General features: G+C 24.4%; 1 protein-coding gene across 4 annotated transcripts in view; it reads left to right on the top strand.

Annotated features, from left to right (window-relative positions):
- Positions 1 to 12,698: 12,698 nt before the first annotated feature.
- The window catches only part of LOC126896671 (sodium channel protein para-like), a 32,821-nt gene continuing 27,883 nt past the window's right edge, over positions 12,699 to 17,636 (top strand). For 3 of the 4 annotated variants that reach the window (XM_050669654.1, XM_050669645.1, XM_050669628.1), the window contains exon 1: positions 12,700 to 13,048. The gene's annotated coding sequence lies outside the window, so the exon portion shown is untranslated. Of the gene's footprint in view, positions 13,049 to 17,636 lie in introns of all 4 variants that reach the window. The other variant, XM_050669636.1, reaches the window with a different exon arrangement.

Here is a 17,636-nt window from a genome sequence, read left to right as displayed (position 1 = left end):
TAAAAAATGCATTAATCAATTCTATTCTTTAATAATAAATACTTTATATATACCCCTTTCATCTGACACACTTTTTTATAAATCGGATCATATCTCTTTGTACAAGGCAGGTCAAAACATTAAACATACGTATTGAAACTAGGATATATTCAATTAAATTTTTAAAAGTGTTCCGGAAATACTTATACATATATATTAAATTAAAGCTTATGTAATATACCGTATTCAAAAATATGCCATTTTTGTGTTAAAATTCTGGGTTTTGTATTTTATATTATTTTAAAATACCTGACAAGGGGAGAACACTGATTTAATGAATATTATATAAATCGAATTGATATAGCATAGAAAGTTAAACATTTTAAAATTTTTCTAAGTCGAGAAAAATAATTTTGAATTTTTAACTAGCTTAAATTGCCATTTTTTCAGTTAACGAAAGTGACGTACGGTTGGTTAACACTTGTGTTTTACGCGCTTGAGGTACAAAGTTCCCAACTCGTGTATGACAAGGATTTTTTTGCATTTTTTTCTTAATTCTTTTTAAGTTAGAATAAATTTAAAACTTCTTTAATTTTTATCTCGTTTAGATTCAATAACTTCAATAAAGATCAAAGATCCCATCATTATAGTCGCTACTCGCGAGAAAAAATTTCTTATTCATATTAAAATTATTTTACTATATTTTAAGTTTTAGCTTCGATGTAAAGCTGAGAAGATATTTTTTTGTGACTATCATTTATTTTCTCTGCTCTAACTTGACCTACTTTTTTCAACTATACGTCAAATGATTATAATTTGTATCTAGTTGAAGATATTACCCACAAAATCGAAACAAATTCTAATTTATCAATTAAACAGTTACTTATTCCATGTTCTCCATACAGACAATTAAAATCATTTATTTCTAATGTTTTCAAAGTATTTATTGACGAATCAAGTTTGATATGATAATTTGATATGACAGGTTTCAACTACAATATTAAAACATTTTACTTTGTAATGAATATTTTTTTTACTCTATTTGTGTGTGCTACTGCTAGACTATAATATTTCAAATTTTTTGGTAACATGTTGCTATATATCATTTCTAAAAAAAAAAGTTGTTAGTTTCTCTTGAATTAACAATGGATTTTTAGATCATTTTAACAACTTTTTTTTGATTAATTATTTTAGTTAAAGTAAATCATTAAAATTAATTCAATTCATATTTCAATTGCAGAATCTTTTTAAACACCAAAAGTTACTGGAAAATTATTATTATTATTTCTATTTAAGTTGTCTATTACGATAAAAATGCAAAAAAAATATTGAGCTTATCTGATAAATTTACTATAAATAGTTATTATACAATTTCCTGACTGCATACTAATCTTAACGATACAATTATTTTAATTCTCATAAAATTTCCTATTAAATTATATCAATTTCAAACTTGTATATTGAGATAAAATTTATGATAATTAATTAATTTTTTTTTTTACAATAAACTTTCACAAAAATCAACTTTAAAGGATTAAAAAAATAGGTTAAAAATGTCATTTTCCTTATTTTTAATATATTAATATTCAAAATCAGTATTAATTTAAAACAATTTTTTTTGTTCTTAATTATTTTTTATATGTAAATACTTATTTTTTAATAATATTATTAATATTAAAACTTAGAAGTGATAGAAAAAAACTAATTGCACATTTGAAACATCGCAAAAAGTTTATTTAGAGAAGTATATTTTTGTTTCTGATGAAAGTTCCTTGAAGTCCAGTTTATAAAACTTATAACTTAGTTATAAATAACAAACATTTTTTATTGAAAAGTATTGCATCAAGCCCTTTAAATTTTTATACGCATTAAAAGTAAAAACATATACAACTACTATATTATTTTTATAATATCTCCGGAAAAATTACAATATTAAATTATTAAATATCAATTTCATACTAAATTGAATTACTATAATTATTATTTATTCATATATTATAATAATAAATAAAACATCTAATCGGGATAAAATTAAGGGAATAAGAGTGTGGGTTATATCTTACAACACANGTTATTGTTGCTTTTGAAATAATCTACTAATTTCTTAAAATTAATCACTATCTACAGATTTGCATGGAAGCGTTTCTTATGATAGTGATTTTAATCACTGTCAGATATCATCTATACTTGTCCTAACTATATCACGTCCATACTATGCTGTGACCTCACTGTGGTACCGTTTTTTTTTATTATTTTTTTGAAAAAGAAGGAATTAAAAACGGGTACTTACAATTCCTCATAAAAGAACTTAACGGTTTGATCTAAAACATAAACTTAAATATATTTAAAAAGAAAATTATAATAACATGAAAAACGGTGATTTTTTTAAACAAAAATAATATTTTTTGTTTAGTTTCGATGGCCGTTTATATATAACGTTTATAAAAGGCAAGGTGTCAAAATAATTTTTTTTTAACTTATGGTAAATAGCTTAATATTCAATTTAACATATGTTTAAATTATTTTTAAAAGTTAAGGTAAAAATTTGAACTGTTCTTAAAAAAGTTGTTATTAGAATCTCCCCTGATTTTAGGCGTTATAGATTATGCGTATAACCAAAAGTATATAGTTTTTTTTAAAGTTAAAGCTTAATTATTCAATCGGATATGATGTAAAAAAAATTTTTTATAGTAATTATTTAAACTAAATTCAGTGTTTTAATAGAAATCAAATAATTTTAATCAGAGTAAATATTTAATTTAATCTATTTAGCTAGTTTAGATTACTTAAGATTTTGTATACAACGTTAAAAATAATGCGTTCAACCGTGGAAGTAAGCATAAAATGTAGATAAAAAAAAACTCAATAATACAATTATTGAATCTATAAATTATGTAAAACTTGTTTATTTGATATGCAAATAGACAAGTTAAGTAGAGCACGAATAATACCGTCACAGCATATTAAATCTTTTAAGATCATGTCATGTTACTTATGGCTATTAATAAATACAAAAATTTATTTTATCACAGACGATAGGACACCTCTTTATTAGCATAGATTTAGCTAATTATTTTTAATAACATTAAAACATTATAAAGATAACTACAAAAATTTATAAATTATAAAAATAGAAGTAGACTAATCACTGTTATAGTATTTAAAGTCATCAAATAAAGCAAAAAATAATAATATTATAAAAACAATAGTTTTGTATATTACATCAAATAATAATTAAAATGTTAATTTATGATAAAATTATGTTTTAGCTATTAAAAATATTATAATAGTAATATCTTATTTATAAACATGTATATTTAACTAGTCGTAGAATTCATCTCCGAGAGATAGTTAAAGGTTTGAGCTGGAGCTATACTGTCAACATAGCTTGTCTATTATTTGTTTTTTTAAATTTTGTTGCTATAATTTTTTTACTATTTTAATTTTTTTCGTTTTTTTGTTTTTATCAATAATATTATTTATGTTATTGTTGTTATTAATGTTTTTGTTTTTCATTAAATGAGGTAAAAATTGATTAAAAAATTATTTTATTTCAATGTAAATGCTAAGTATAGAAAAGAAACAATGTTATTTTACTAAATGTTTATTAAAACTTATAGTATAAAAGTTTAAAAAATAAAAAAACAATATTTTAGTTATTAAACTGCATTAATAAATTAATAATACATAAGAGATAATAGTGTAAAATAATTAAAAATGCTCTAATGAATAAAAAAAATTGTATTTTACTATTTTTAGTGCTATGCCATCCATTTATATGTTATTAAGCTTTTCTTATCTGATTCCTATATAACACTATTTATAACAAAAGTTTTTATTTAAAAATTGATCAAATTTTTCAGAATTTTGATTTTACATAAAAATTGTAATTTTTCCTTTAACTTTAATTTCCGTTTTCAGCACAAAAACAAGTTCTGGTAACATGATTTTTTTTAAAAATAAATAATATTATATAAAATTAACTTAAGATATATGTAGGTGCTAAGTCACTATCATGAATCCCATATGGGTAAGTAAAAGGTCGCATTTCCAAAAAAATTATACCTAATAAAATAAAAATACCTAAGGTATCTATAAAAAAATATATTTTTATTCATATATTTTTTAAAAAGTTACCGCAGTATTAAGTAAAAAAAGTTTTATTAATGTCAAAATTTATCTATAAAAACCGCAATTTTTCAAATAAAATTTGTTTAACTTTTTTGTGCAAAAGTAGGTATTACGATTCCTTTTTGTAGTAAAACAAGACCTTTTTTAAGGAAAAAAATCATTTAAAAAATTTCGAAATTCACATATTTAAAAATTTTTAATTTTTTGGGGAATTCCACTATTTACAGGGAGTGTGAAAATTGTATTTAATTTTTAAAGGTAATGCCTTAAACTAGATACGACTTGTGATCTTTAGACGTAATTTGAGAAAAATAGGTCCACTGAGAGCTGAGAATATGTATAATTAGTGATCCTGCCCAAACCAATTAATCACATATTATTTACTTTCTCTCTTTTTACTGTAGTCATTATTTAATAATTATGTCATTCGTTTTTAATGAATTTTCATAACCCTTCTTAAATATCCCATATTTTATAAAAGATATAAGGGATTATTTTTGACATTTTGTAAACATTTTATACACTAAATTATGATAATCCTCTTAAAATTCTAAATAAATGGGCATTTTATACTTGAATACCAATTGTTAATGGTCCGATTTAATCAAACTAGACCAGTTAGGGACAATAAATACACTTTTCTGGATCAATACTCTTACCTATGCATACTTATAATAAAAAATACAAGAACTAAGTTTACTTCTTAAATTTTACAGGTAGGCAATTCTAATGACTGTTAAGAATAAAATGTTTAAGATTATCATAAAACACAATGATTGATTAACTATGAATCACTAAATATCTTTAAATTTATTTAACATAATACAATTTTATGTTAACAGTATCCTACTTTCTAAAACTTATTAACATCTAATCTAGTAAAATGTGTGTATAATTTGTATTACGTTTTACCTAGTTTACTTAATTTTTAAAGAGAAAGGTGTGAATAGACCAAATTTTTTATAAAAATCGTAAGACTAGAATACTATCCTTCTAAGGATAGTAAAAAACGATAAAACAGTATTATATTATATTATTTAAAACACATTGCGTGAGTAATAGTTAAGTTATTATCAGAGTTCATAACTGATAGCAATAAAAAATGCAATTTTGAGCACTATAATAATCACTTAAAAATAATTGTTTTTAGTGTTTTAAAATGCACCAAATAAGGGTTTATATTACAAAAAAATTAAATAAATATGAAAAAAAATGTCAACTCTAATTCTATGAAAATTATTGCAATTTTAATTTAATGCTCGACGTACTTTCACAATTTGATTATTAAAATGTAATAAATAATTTTTTTTGAGACAAAACAATTTTATTAAATGTTAAGGATAACATTCTAGTCTTAATCGTATTATACAATTTGTTTTTGATATTCAAACATTTTCCCTTGCTTCTACTCGAATATTTGATATTTATAACAAATATTTTACTGAGATTATACAAACATACAGTGGAGAAAATTCAACAATTTAAAAAAAAACATATTATCATATGTTTCATAAAAAAATTTATTTAAAAATATTTGTACTCTTAAATTAAGATAAATTTAGAAACTAACATTAAATTTGAAATCAGTGACCTTAATAAATATCCACATACTATAAAGAAGTTTTATATTTTAAAAATGTTTCCTCCTTTGTATTCCTAAGATATATAATCAAAAAACTTATATTACATTTAAGATTAACGACCGTTTGTAACATTACAAACTCGAATGCAGACAGTCTATAACTTTTGTTATGGTCTGTTAATCTGTTTTTTTTCGCTCAAGAGAATGCGCGAGTGAACCTTTTTTGACAATACAGTGTTAGTAACTTATTATTTTTGCTACTGACCTCTATTTAAATCAGTTAATCAGAGAGAATAAATATCATTAAAATCTATTTGTTTATCGATTTTGATATCTCCAAAAATGACTGTTTGGTTTAATAGGTTTTAAATGGCCATTCAATCGATGTGGGCGTCTGATGTTTGGAAATTTTCCACGGCGTAGGAAAATTTTGAAAAAGGGATTACAAACAATTTTCAATAATAACCAAATTTTAAAAAAATTTCAATGTTTTAAAATTAATAAAAAAAAATTCCTAAATCTGCCAATAATTTAATTCAGAAAAAGTTTTAGTTTTATATAATGATAAACAACGATATAGATATTGCTTATAGAGAGTAATCCACGATATTTTTAACAAATCTAATAAATTTTGATCAGATAGGTTTAATTAGTGAGAAAGAGGTATGGAGGCTGTGACATCAATGAAAAATAATAAAACAGTAGGACCAGATGAAGTGCGTGTAAAAGTTTGAAAAATATTAGGTGGTATTGGCATAAAGTGGTTGAAGGAACTTTTAAATAAAATCTTATTAGAAGGGAAAATTCTAAATGAATGGAGGATTAGTATTGTGGTGTCGATAAATAAAGGTAAATGAGACATACAGGAGTGTGCAAATTATAGAGGCATAAAGCTTATAAGTCATAGTATGAAAATTTGGGAAAAGGCAATAGATAAAAGAATAATAAATGAGACATCGGTATCTAAAAACCAGTTTGTATTTATGCCTGGTAAGACAACAATGGGGTCATTATTTTGTGTGAGGCAACTAATAGAAAAGTTTAGGGAAAAGAAGAAAAAGCTGTATATGGTATTTATAGATTTGGAGAAAGCGTATGATAGAGTACCAAAAGAGGTTTTAAAGTGGTCATTAATGAGAAAAGGAGTCCCGAAAAGGTACATTAATATAATAGAAGATATGTATGATGACATTTGTACCAGGGTAAAAAGTGTAGTAGGAGTAACAGAAGGTTTTCGGGTAAGAGTTGGAGTGCACCAAGATTCTGCTTTAAGCCCTTACTTATTCTCTATAGTGATATATGAAATTACTAGAGAAATACAAGAAGAGGTGCCATGGTGCATGTTGTTTGTTGATGATCAAAGGCTAGAGGTCTGGAAATTAGATTCTGAAGAAAAGGGTTTAAAAATAAGTAGAAGTAAGACAGAGTATATAGAGTACGAGTTTGACAAAGGAGAACCCGAGGTAGGTGAAATGAGTAAATCAGTGGCAATAGGCGAGGACGTGATTGGAGAGGTGGAAAGTTTTGACAAGGATGTGAGACACAGGATTAAGTGCGGATGGTTAAAGTTGAGACAAGCATCTGGCGTCTTATGCGATAAAAAAATTCCAATGAGGCTGAAAGGTAAATTCTACAAGACTATAGTGACTATACATCATAATATAATGTATAGTTCAGAGTGTTGGGTGGTTGATAAAAAAAGTAGAGTAGATAATGAGCAGAGATGAGAATACTTAGATGGATGAGTGGAGTGACTAGAAAAGATAGGATAAGGAACGAGCATATAAAAGGGAATATAAGTGTAGCGTCAATTGTGGATAAGTTGAGAGAAAATAAACTTAGATAGTTTGGTCATATTATGAGGAGAGAAGAATCGGAAGCTGTAAGAACATTTATAGAAATGAATGTTAAAGGAAGAAGAGGTAAAGGAAGATCAAAAAAGAGATGGAGGAATGCTATTGAATGCGATATGAGGAAAACTGATGTGAACGTAGATAATATGGGAGATCATGTCAAGTGGAAGTTTAGAAAATGGGTGGCAGAACCCAAATAGTTGGGATTAAGGCGAGGAAGAAGAAGAACAATAACTAATGTATTATGCTAATAAACAAAATCTTTGTACCTTCTATTTTACATTCCGTATATTTATATTTATAATGCTTATTTACCATTTGGCTTTTTAGCTTATGTATATATAAATAAAATAAGAAATTGATAAATTATTTACTTACTTCAATTGTGGTGTTATCGACTTTTCTTACTATAAATATTAAAAATGTAAGACGAATTAGTATTTAACCAATAAGTATCAAAATTATTTTTGAATTTAATTTATCAATTGAATATGAATAATTATATGATATTGTGGTAGCGTCTATACAAATTATAACTATTGTTTCCACAACAAGTAAAAACACAAGCATTCCATAATAACATTTTACATTATTAGTAAGTAATTGAAATTCACTAAATAATTGTCTAATATTTCTCGAATATCCAACATTAATATTGTTTATACCTAAAAAAAATATTTATAAACAATTATTTTTATATAAATAAAAAGAAAAAAAACAAACCAACCAATAAGTGCCAATAGATTGAGCTATACCATTTTAAGCTATAACAATTTTTTAAAATTCAAAAACTGTGATCATTAAATAAACGTGTATAAATATGTGATCTGAGGTTAACTTTAAATCCAACTATAAAAACACATGCACATTGCGCATGTGGCATGATTGAGACAAATATGATCAGATGATATCTGACAGGGGTTAAAATAACTACCATAAAAAATGCTTCGATGCAAATCTGTAGTGTCTACAATAATCTGTTGGCGTCAAACAAAGAGGAGTGGCTTCAACGACAAGGCATTACCTTTAATAGATGAAATGATAGACTGGAATTTAGACCAAATAAATATAATTGAGAAATTAATAAATAACAAAGTAAAATCATAAAACTTTTAAATTTAAACCTATTATCATATAACAACGAATACTTTAAATACATTACAAATTAACGATTATGTCTATATTGATAAATTGATCGAAGTAACTCTTTAAATGATAAAGAGGATTTTTTGTTCAATTATTGAGCGTGTTAACATCAACTAGGTACGGGTTGTGATCATTTGACAAACCGTTAAAAAAAATTGGTCAAATGAGAGTTGAAAAAATTGAATGACAGACACAAAATAAAAACTTTATAGCGAAATAATTTTAATATAAATAACAAATTCCTTCTCACAAGTTAATCAATCTAAATGAGATAAAAATCATATTAATTTTGAGATTTTTCTTAAACTCAAAAAGATTAACGAAAGAAGTTCAGAAAAACTGCGATGGACGTAATACTGATACAGTAATTATACATCACATTTTTAAATTGATAAAAAAAGACAATTTAAACTAGTTCAAAATATTAAAATTGTTTTTCTCGACTTAAAAGGAGTAAAAAATTAAAAATAAGTTCAACTTTATATTCTATGCTCGTTATATTCTTATAATTTTTATAAATATAAGTGGCTTCCCCTTATAAGGTATTTTATAATAATATTATAAAGTTATACAAGTTTAAAATCAAAATAAATATTTTCGAAAAAAAAAGTTTAGTTCCCTGACCATATATTTTTTAATACGTCAACGCTGTTTACACTATTTTTTTAAATGCACTGTACAAATGTTTGTACAAAAAATGTATTAAATTTTTTGGTATTTTGCAATCATTTTACAAATAACAAAAACAAACTACAAAAAACCTAAAAAAATTATGGCAAATTTACTAAAGTTCACTTACAATCTTTTAAAATTTTATTAACTATTTTATATCTGTTATCTAACATTCTCACAAATAGAGCATACTGCAACGAAGCGACCATTATGATACTATATTCAATATAAAAAAATATAAATATTATTTCAATGTTATTTTAAAAATGTAAAATCTACACATGAAACATGAGTTTTCTGAAAATACTAATCGTAGCAATGAAACTGATCGACTAGAGAAAAAAAACTGTTGTTTTGATATGCTGATACAATTATACTAATAAAAAACGTGACACTTTGAATAACAAACTTCAGTACCGTAAACTAAAAAAAATATTATTATGATAAAAGCATTAGTAAATAAACATGTTAAAATTTTTATGCTTTGCAAATATATAATTTAATTATATATTGATATAAAACACAAAAATGAGTATACAGAGGGCTCAGTAAGTAAGGAAACAAGTCAGATGTTACTAACAATGAGAACAATAGAAACCCATTTCTTTACTTACTGAACTCCTTCCATATATTTTTACCATGAAAATTATGTAAGTTAAAAATAATAACTATTGTTATGTTTAATCTACACGATGATTATAATAAAAAATAACTTAATTTAACATGTTTTATTCTAATATTAATTTCTTTTTTTTTGTTACCTGAACCAATAAATCGTTTTTAAATAAGGAAATTATCAATTTTTTTACTACAAGAAAAAAATAGAAGTTCAAATAAAAGACAAAAGACCACACCATAATTGAATATACTAAAGAGAAATATCCTTTATCTCTTGAAAAAGGAAATAATCCAAATGCTTTGTTTACATAGTACACATTTTTAATGTTCAACTCTATGGAGTCCATGACGCAAATAAAAAAAACTATAATATCTACTAATAATGTATTACATAGCTGACCATTCTTATTAAAATTTTGTATTAATACTTCACTCTCCTGTTTAAACACTTATAATATTCAAGTATAACATGACATTTTTTAATTTCGGAAAGCAATGCTCAATATTGTTATAATTTGTTTACTTAACTAAAAAATATGTATTTATATAGTGTATAGTAAGTAAGGAAACGAGCATTACTATTTCTAACAAATGACCTGTTTTCTTAATTACTGAACACTCTGTATAATTTACTCAAAGCTTAAATTATAAAATGGGATTTTTGATCATTTTTGTAATTTGTCAATAAATGTTATCTATTATGTCCAAAAAATTACCATTTAAAATTGATTGAGGCTCGTTTTATATACTTAAAAATGTCAATTCGTAGAAGACTCTATTAAAATTTAAAATTTCTTTTTTTTTTTCTAAAAACTACTATAATGTAAATAAGGTGATTCTTTTATTATTTATAAATTAATTAATTGAAAAATATGTACCCGATTTATTAAGTATACTACACCTTATTTTTCTAAAAATGTACAAATTATAATTTGATTTATTTTTAAGTTATCGTAAATATCTATTTTATTTTATGAAAATTATTCATAATTATAGATTTTAGAAGTAACTTTCGAAAGTTAATTGAGAATAAATTATTATTTTTGCTATTAAATGAAAAATGGTCTAAATAAAATTTTAATTTAAATCAGTTTTGTGTTATTACTTTTTGAAATATTATCATTAAAATATTTAAAATAAGTAAAAAATGGGCAATATTTAGCGCCGCCTTATTTTTTTCATAATACAAAAATAATAATACATTGTGCACCCCACACGTCTATCACTAAAAATTATATTAATTCAAAAAGTAATAATACAATACTGGTTATCAACCTGTCAACATTTTATTTAGGCCATTCTCCATCTAATATTAAAAAAATAATAATAGATTTCCATTTAACTTTCGAAAATTACCCTTAAAAACTACCGTTAGAAATAAAAATAAACTTGATATTATCAATGTTTTACAATATTTTGTACATTTTTATTAAAAAGTCTTTATTTAACAAACATATGGAGGGCAATGTTTTTAATAAATCACTATGTATAAAATTAAGATTTTTTTTTGGTTTCTTTCAGTTACATATCATTTATTAATAATGGTGTAATAATTATTTCTACTTTTGATACATTGTTAGCGTCAATTGTAATTTTTCAAATCGTAACATACATAATAAATTAGATTCTTTTATTAAATAATGATCTAGTAATAAATAAAGTTTTTACACTTTTATACCAAGAAAAGAATAGGAGTGCAGCAGAAAAATAATAAAAATAGTCAAATTCGTGTCTCTTTTTAAGTCTACATTTAAAAATCGACATAATTTCCGAATTACTTTTGTATAAAAATTTTTTAATCCGTCATTTTTATGAATAGGCCATTTTAGACTTTTTAAGCTAGTTGAACATGTATATTACCATTAAAAAAATAAATGTAATACTCCTGTTTATTTTAAGAGATAATGCTAAAAAGTAATTAATAACTAAAATACAAGCAACTAAAAAAAAAAAAAACTTTTCTTTTTAATTGAATATACTTTGCGAGTAGTTTAATGGGTTATTGTAAACAGATGAACTGTATAAAGTCTAGTTTATATCTTACCCTATATGTACATATATCAATCTGATACAACTATTTGTTAAAGATTTATAATTTAGAATCTATATTCCATTTAATACCAATATTAATTTTCAGTCTCTTATAGGAGCTTAATATAATTTATTACCTCTCACGGAGTACAAATCTAAACTATACATAGGAAATCTTGCATTGCACCAAAAATTTATAGAAAACGTCTTTTAACTAAAACACAAAATTTCATGTTATATGTATATTACATAATTAATATTTCTTTAATTTTAATTGCTCTCACATCTTGAAATATTTTTATAAAGTGTTTCAAAAAATGTGTTTTTTGTAACACAATACTTATTGAAAAATGCACATCTGTCGTTTTATTAAAATGCTATCTGTCTAATCTAATAAATAAATCTGATCTTATCAGTCTTTTTTTTTTTTGAGAGAGTTTTGCAATCCACTAATACCTAAATCATTATCAAGGACCAAGCTACTAAGTTAACGGGCGCCATCGCGGGGAAAGGGCTGGAGCCCCTACACACTTGCATTCGATATGTCAGAGAGGGCGCGGTCCCAGGGTTTTGACGGCAGTGGCTATCGGCTATCGATTGCTTAGGCATCATGACTGTGTAGTTCCGGAGCAACTCGACGACAACGCTCTGCTTCACCGTTGTAAATGCGAGCCGACGCCGACCGACGCCCGTCGATCCTCCTGCAGTGGGGTAAAGTTAACAAGACGAGCTGGACTAATGATACGTGGTTAATTTTGAAGGGTTTTGCAAAAAATAAAAAAAAAATTTATTTTTATTTCAAGTTTTTTAAAGTAATTTTTATTGATTTGTTTTTTAACATATTAATTTGTTTTATTTGTTATGTATAAAAGTTGCACATTCGATATTTTACGTTATAATATTTGAAAAAACTGAAAAGAACGTAAACTTTTTGTACAATAGCCATACCTAATGGGAATCATCGTTATCAACACACAACGTAGACAATTCCACTCAATAGCTCGTATTCAAAAACATCTTTAGGATATTTTTTAAGGTAAATTTTACATAATAAATTTATTAGTGTAATGAGATAGTCAACTCAAACGAAATGTTCAATCCGTTAAATTGTTATTAATAATGTTATCTATTGAAAACTCAGGATCGTGAAAACAATTTACATCCTAAATAAACATTTATACTATGTGATTTTTTGAAAATCAGGAAATATGTATACACATCACAATGTTAACGCCTAGCGTGTGTTAATGACATTTACAAATATATTTTTTTTTTTAATCTAACATCTCTAAATTACACTCGTCAATGCTTTAAATAAAAATATTTCCTAAAGCCTCAAGTTCGTTGACTGTCTCGGTCACTATGTACCCAAGGGTACTTGTCATGTGCACAATAAGAATTGTGCGAAGGTGGATAACAACAAATTGCTAGCAGGTAACAACAAAATCGATATAATTAACTTTGTTAAAATGTTAAAAATATCGAATAATAAACGTTTAAAGACACTTCCAAAGACAGCTTATGCGTTTACTATCATTATTTCAAAAACAAATGCTTTGTTGTAACTTTAAGCAATTTTTATTTATGTCAGCCATTAAATATTCAACAGACAATTATTGAGTGTACTCCAATGAACTGGCAGTAAACTTACTTGATCCAAAGACGTATTTATGGTCCAACGCCTATTATAAATTTACTGAGGAAAAAATATAGACTTAAATAATTGCCTTATCGAATGTTCAATGGTGTGTTCAATATTTCCTTATTGAAACCATCGTGCTGAAAACTCTTTAAGCAAGTATTTTATGGAAGACTATTTGAAATAAAAAATACAATATGCCAAAATTTCAGCCACTTTATTTGCACCATTAACGATGATACTTAAAATACAAAACCATTGTTAATTATTACAAGTTATGGTGCATAACACAAAACTGCTGATATTATACTCAATGATTTCATTGATAAGCTTATTGTATCAGAATTTTAGCGTATTTACTTTATTTAATTATTAAATTACTATAACATTCAATGAATTTGAAATTTGAATAACTTCTATGTTAGATCTCAGCCAGTTACATGTCTGCCCTTTGTAATGTCGACATTATTTTAACAAAAATAAAAGTTTTTAAAAATTGTATATGCTGTTGTACAATATCAACTTATTTTTCCTAAACCAGTACGTCAACAAATGAGTTAATTAAAGTTGACCTCTACACATACGTCAATGATTTATATAGATGAAATCACTTTAAATAAACTTAAGCATATGAAATAGATATGTGGACTTTCTTAAGGATAGGGATTTGAGTATTTAATATAGCTTCTAATAGGTCTTACTGTTATTGACTCCACTTTACGGGTAGCAGAATACACAAAGATGACAATAATAAAGAAATAATATCTGCTTTATTAACGAATGTCACATTTGATTTTTATGACAAAGCTTTGAAGGAGTCAGTATGCAAAACATTCAGGATATCTACCTTTCACGTTCGTGACGGTAACACTGTTTAGAGGTAGTAAACCAACCCTAATTCGAATAATAATTTTCTGCGAGCAATAGTAGTGTACAATAATGTTTTATTTTTAACTGAGCATGTCAAAATCCTTCCATGACCTTTGGCATATCGACTATTATTCTATCAGAGAACAATTTACTTTATAAAAAATAAATTAAGTGTTAAGCATTTATAAAAAAAACCCGACGGTTTAACATAAAAAAAATATTAAAATTATGTGCTAATATTAAATATCTTTTTAAAAATTGTACAACTAAATAAAAACCAATCATAAAAACAAACATATTTTTATCTATTACATTAAACAAAGGTATATAAAAAAATTAATTTAGATATTTTTTATTTTTTTTATTATTTTTACATTATAAATTAGTTTAGATTATTATTAAAATTGAAATAAAACTAATATGCAGTTAATTATTTTCTATACTTCCACTTCAATAAACCAATAATAACAATTAGTTTTATAAGATATGCGACAAAGAAATATAGTAGACCATTATTTTAAAAACTTAACATTTTGACTCTTGATATTTTTTAATAAAACCATATTAATAATCTACCTTATTTTCATACCACATCATTTGCAATAATCTCATTTACATATTTGTAAATTTATGCTTTTTCCAATTTTATTGAAAAACATTTTCTTGGATAATTTCTTAAAACAAATAATAAATTAAAAGGAATTCCACGAAAAAAAAGAGAGAAAATTAAAAATAATGTGCTCACTACTATAGTTATTCAAATAGGACAAAAAACTAATAAGATGGTAGAGTATTTTTAATCAAGATAAGTTATAAATCTAAGAGATAAAAACTTAATTCAGTTTAAATTTTCATTTTAATATAATTAAATAAAAAAGACAATCTAAAATGAAAATTATTCAAATTTTTAAATCAACTTTCTTATAAATCGTCTTAATCTCATTATTAAACAAAAGCAAAATGGCTTTCAAAGCTTTCAAGTTTTCCAACATTATCAATAATTAAAAAATGACTTAACTAAATAGTTATGATATTTTGGAACATTAAATTACGTCAAGTTGGCCATTCGTAATTTACCTAATAGTCTACATAACTACAAAAAAAACTATAACTTGTTAAAAGCCTTTCTTTTCTCTCTATACTCAATTAACCAAATTTCAATGCTCTTGCAAATTCAGTTAAACTTTTCAACTGACATTGTTAAACGACAATTCATTAATTTTCAATGTGGTTGATGTACAATTCAGTTTTTTTGGCCAAACGACAAACTTCAAGTCTTTACAATGTACACGTATTTCTTCAAATTTAGGGAATATAATTTATTGTTTTTTCAAAAAAATAGATTTAAAAAAATTAATTACAGAAAATTGATGAAATGTGCTCTATTAAATATAAGAAATTGAAGAAACAAATCATATTAAAATAAATGTCTTCTAAACTAAATAGTTGTGTATAAAACTATACACTTTCGTATAATAAATAAAATTTTTAAAACGCAATTTTTACATGTAAAATTAAGACATAACATTTACTTTAATATCATTATTACTAACAATAAAATAAAGTATTTTTACAATTGAGGTTAGCCAAATATTAATATTAAATATTAACGTGAAATGGAGGTAAAGGGTCTTATAATACATAGTTTACACCCGTTATCTTAGAATAACAAAGTTTATCTTGCTATGCATTACACTATAAAAGCTCTTAATTAATTTATGTTGCATTATTCCAGCTGTAACAATTTAAATTTTAATCCAAAAACAACATTAAAATTAATTTTCTAAGTTATTAATCGATTGAACAAGGAAATAGCGTCATTTTCTATAAGACTAAAACAAAATTTACCTCACTTAAAAAAAAAACAATTTAGCAGAAATTTTATGCGTTATAAAATATTTTTTATGTTTATCCATTATGCCTTACAAGGAGTTAAACTTTATTGTTTATATATTAGATAATAATATAATTAAGAAAAGATATTTCAGAAGTCATTTATATTTTTACATAGACGGGATGAAGTTAAAAAGATCAAGAAATGACTAGTGATAAATAGTTGCACCCAGTCATGACTTTAAGTTAGTTATAATTTCTGAAATACTGATACAACAATTGCTATCGAACAGTCATCTTTTTAAATAGATTATTATCTAATAAATAAGCTAGTTAATTTCGTATATTATCACCTAAAAATTAAGTTGACACTTATATCTTTATAAATAAAGAACATAAAAATAGCATATAAATATAAATATATATGTAACTAACAAAAGACCAAAAATAAACCACAAAGAAATTAGTACTTTAAGATTAATCGAGTAGTTAGCGTTAAAAGAATTACCTTGAATATTAAAATTTATTAAACTTTTATAAAACATTTTATAATTCAGTTTAATGTATGAAAATTATTTCTAAGAGTACAATTTAGAGGTAACTTTCGAAAGTTTTATGAGAACCTATTATTATTTTTAACTTCGATGCGATGTATTGGTTTTACTATGAAGTGTTTTTTTTTGCGTGTGTCTGTTATTATTTTTTCTCAGCTCTCGCCGAACCTATTTCTTTCAACGATACGTCACAATATTACAAATATCTATTCGAAGAAATTGCCCTCAAAAATTTTAAAATTTCCCTCGTTCCCCGTAAATGGGGGAAATCTACAAAAAAATTACAAATTTTAAAAATCGCTAGTTTTCGAATTTTTTTCAATTTTATTTACTTAAAACTACCATAACTTTTTGAAAAATGAACAAATCAATATCATTTTTTTTTATGGATGCATGATATCTTTACCTATCATTTAGTATATTTTTTTTTATAAATTTGACCCTTTACCTGCTCACAGGAAGTGATTTAAAATGACAACTTTTTCACAAAAATGATCTTTTTCAACTTAACTTTTGAAAGTGTTATGGAAAGTCTAACACTTTTATATATATCTTAAATTAAAGCTAATGTAATATTCTTTATCATGGAAAAAAAAATTTTGGACTTTATTTTGTCTTCATAGTGAAAATGGCTACCAAATGCTATTTTTGTGTGAAAATTCTCGATTTTATATTTTTAACTTAATAATGCTATAACTTATTGAAAAGTGTATGGATCAATACAATTT

Source organism: Daktulosphaira vitifoliae, unplaced genomic scaffold, assembly GCF_025091365.1.
Source record: "Daktulosphaira vitifoliae isolate Bord-2020 unplaced genomic scaffold, ASM2509136v1 Scaffold_1, whole genome shotgun sequence".
Taxonomy (NCBI): Eukaryota; Metazoa; Arthropoda; class Insecta; order Hemiptera; family Phylloxeridae; genus Daktulosphaira; species Daktulosphaira vitifoliae.
This window is presented reverse-complemented; position numbering and strand designations above follow the sequence as displayed.